Below are 4,289 nucleotides of genomic sequence, written 5' to 3'. Positions count from 1 at the left end.
TGCATTAAAGACGCACAATGCATGTCCACAGGTCATGTGGCCCCGTAATTGATTTGTCATGTTGATCCCTCATCTGGCAAAAGATTCCAGTGCAGTGTATCCCCCATTCAAATCTGGGAGGGGAGTGTGAAGGGGGAGATGATGATGACAAAAAGATTGAATAACCAAAGAGAGGATAATGTTTACGAGTCAGGGAGTGGAATGTCAGAAGTTTGAATGTGGTGGGACAGCTAAGAAATCTGAAAAGGGAAGTGCTATGGCTCAATCTACATGTCGTGGAGGTCTGTGAAGTGAAATAGGAAGACAAGGATTCCTGGTCAGACAAGTATAGGGGGAGTAGGATTCAATACAAGTACGAAGGTAGGGCAGAGTGAGTTACATGAACAATTCAGTGATAGTGTTGTTTTCATCAGAACTGGCAGTACACCGCCACCACCAACAACTATAGTTCAGATATACATGCCGATGGCTCAAGCAGAGAATGAACAGATAGAAGAAGTATGTGAGGTTATTGAGTGGGTCATTCAGTATGTAAATGGAGGTGAAAACATAATAGTCAGGAGGGGGAGGGTTGGAATGTGGTTGTAGTGAAGTGAGCAGAAGAAATGGTTATGGGCGATGTGGGCTTGGTAGTATGAATGAGATAGGAGAAAGACTAATTGAGTTCTTCAATAAATATCAGCTAGTAATAGTGAGTACTCTGTTCGAGAATCACAAGAGGAGGAGCTACACTTGGAAAACGACAGAAGATTCAGGAAGATCATGGTCAGGCAGAGACTCTCAAATCAGACACTGGATTGTAAAGTGTACCCAGGAGGATATAAAGACTCAGATCACAATTTACTAATGATGAATAGTAGGCTGAAATTTAAGTTGTTAGTCAGAAGGAACTAGTATGCAAAGAAGTACTAAGGAATGAAGAAGTACACTTGATGTTCTCAGACGCTATAGACACTTTGATAGCTCAATATACAGTTCAGTTGAAGAGGAATGGACATCTCTAGAAAGGTCAATCACAGAAGTTGGAAAGTAAAAAGTTGGTACTGGGAAGGTAACTGCGAAGAAACCATGGGTACCAGGAGAAATATTTCAGTTGACTGATGAAAGAAAGAAGTAAAAATATGCTCAGGGAAATTCAGGAACACAGAAATACAAGTCACTTAGGAATAAAATAAATGGGAAGTGCAGGAAAGCTAAGGTGAAATGACTGCATGAAAAATGTGAAGAAATCAAAAAAGAAATGGTGGTCAGAAGGACTGACTCAGCATGTAGAAAATAGAAAACAACCTTCAGTGAGAGTAAAAGCAATGGCGCTAACATTAAGAGTGCAATGGGAATTCCACTAATAAATGCAGAGGAAAGAGTGGATATGTGAAAAAGAGTACATTGAAGGTCCCTATGAGGGGGAAGACTTATCTGATGATGTGAGAGAAGAAAAAACAGGAGTCGCTATAGACGAGATAGGGTATCGAATATTAGAATCAGAATTTAAAAGAGCTCTGGAAGACTTAAAATCAAATACATCATAAGGGATAGATAACATCACGTCTGAATTTCTAAAATCATTGGGGGAAGTGACAACAGAATGACTATTCACATTGGTGTGTAGAATTTTTGAATCTGGCGACATACCATCTGACTTTAGAAAAACATCATCCACACAATTCCAAAGATCGCAAGAGCCAACAACTGCGAACATTATTGCACAAACAGCTTAGCAGCTCGTGCATCCAAGTTGCTGACAACGATAATATACAGGAAAATGGAAAAGATAACTGGTGATCTGTTGTATAACAATTAGTTTGGCTTTAGGAGAGATAAGGCACCAGGCAGTTCTGACAGTACGCATGATAATGGAAACGAGACTGAAGAAAAATGAAGATATGTTCGTAGGAACTATCAACTTGGAAAAAGTGTTTGACAGTGTAAAGTGGTTCAAGATTTTCAAAATTTGAGAAAAATGGGTGTGAAGTATAGGGAGACATGTGTAACATTCAAAATATACAAGAGTCACGAGGGAACAATAAGACTGAAAGATCAAGAACAAAGTGCTCAGATTAAAAAGAATGTAAGGTGAGAATGTAACTTTTCACCCCTACTGTCCAACTATACGAGGGGCGTTTGAAAAGGCCGTGCAAAGTCCGAGAGATGGCACCACTGGCGCGTATCGAGGTCATGTTTAGTTAGTAGCATCTTTGGAAAGAACGCACACCAAGTTTCAGACATATTGGTCTATTTATTTGTGTTTGGCATTCGTGTGAATCAAGAAAGTCGAGTGATTGTCAAAAAATGGACGAAAAAGAATTTCGAGTGGTGATTAAACATTACTTTATGAACAGCAAAACGCCCCAGGAGACTAAAGAGAAACTTGATAAACATTACAGTGACTCTGCACCTTCGATTAGAACAGTTTATAAGTGGTTTCCAAATTTTCGGAATGGCCATATGGGCACAAGTGATGCTGAAAGTTCTGGACGTCCTGTGGAGGTTACCACTCCAGAAATCATTGATAAAATCCATGATATGGTGATGGATGACAGAAGAGTTAAGGTGCGTGAGATTGCTAGTGCTGTGGGCATCTAGAATTAGTGGGTACATAATATTTTGCATAAACATTTGGACATGAGAAAGCTATCTGCAAAGATGGGTTCCGCGATTGCACATGCTTGACTAAAAACGGGGCCGGCCGGAGTGGCCGTGCGGGTCTAGGCGCTACAATCTGGAGCCGAGTGACCGCTACGGTCGCAGGTTCGAATCCTGCCTCAGGCATGGATGTGTGTGATGTCCTTAGGTTAGTTAGGTTTAATTAGTTCTAAGTTCTAGGCGACTGATGACCTCAGAAGTTAAGTCGCATAGTGCTCAGAGCCACTAAATACGGGATCGTGTGAAGTGTTACAAGGATGGTTGCAGTTGTTCAGAAAGAATCTGCAGGACTTTAAGTGTCGTTTCATCACTGTGGATGAAACATGGATACATTACTATATTCCTGAGATCAAACAACAATCGAAGTAATGGGTTACCAAGGGAGACTCTGCACCAAAAAAGGCGAAGACCATTCCTTTGGCCGGAAAGGTTATGGCGACTGTCTTTTGGGATTCGCAAGGGATAATCCCCATCGACTATCTGGAAAAGGGTAAAACTATTACGGGTGCATATTATTCATCGTTATTGGACCGTTTGAAAACCGAGCTGCAAGAAAAACGTCAGCGATTGGACCACAAAAAAGTCCTTTTCCATCAGGTCAATGCATCAGCACACACCTCAGCAGTTGTGGTTGCAAAATTATTGGAAATATGATTCTAACTCGTTTCACATCCCCCCTATTCTCCAGACTTGGCTCCCTTGGACTACTATTTGTTCCCCAATTTGAAGAAATGGCTGGCGGGACAATGATTCTATTCAAACAGGAGGTGACTGCATCAACTAATAGCTACTTTGCAGACTCGGACAATTCCTATTATTTAGAATTGATCAACAAATTAGAACAGTGTTGGACGAAGTGTATAAGTCTAAAAGGAGACTATGTCGAAAAATAAAAAAGGTTTACCCCAAACACGTAAGTAGTTTTTATTTTTGCACGGACTTTTCAAATGCCCCTCGTACATTGAAAAAGGAATGACGAAAATAAAAGAAAGGTTCACGACTGGAATTAAAACTCACTGTGAAAGGCTATTGACGATAAGATTTGCTGATGATACAGCTCTTCTCACTGACAGTGAAGAATTACAGAACTGTTGAATGGAATAAATAGTCTAATGAGTACAGAGTATTGTTTGGGGGTAAATCAATGAATGACAAAAGTAATGAGAAATAGTAGAAGTAAGAACCACGAGAAACTTAGCAGCAGAATTGGTGATGAAGCAAATGAAGTTAAGGAATTCTGCTGCCTAGCCAGCAAAATAACCCATGATGGACAGAGAAAGTAAGACATTAAAAAGCAGACCAGCACTGGGAAAAGGGCATTCTTGGCCAAGAGAAGTCTACTAGTATCAAGTGGAGGCCTTAATTTGACGAAGAAATTTCTGAGAATGTACATTTGAAGCGCACCATTACATGTTAGAGAAAGATGGACTATGGGAAAAGCTTAACAGAAAAGAAGCATTTGATATATAGTGCTTCAAATGGCTCTGAGCACTATGGGACTTAACTGCTGAGGTCATCAGTCCCCTAGAACTTAGAACTACTTAAACCTAACTAACCTAAGGACATCACACACATCCATGCCCAAGGCAGGATTCGAACCTGCAACCGTAGCGATCGCGCAGTTCCAGACTGTAGCGCCTAGAGCC

The sequence above is a fragment of the Schistocerca nitens genome, chromosome 4 (assembly GCF_023898315.1).
Source record: "Schistocerca nitens isolate TAMUIC-IGC-003100 chromosome 4, iqSchNite1.1, whole genome shotgun sequence".
Lineage (NCBI taxonomy): Eukaryota > Metazoa > Arthropoda > Insecta > Orthoptera > Acrididae > Schistocerca > Schistocerca nitens.
This window is presented reverse-complemented; position numbering follows the sequence as displayed.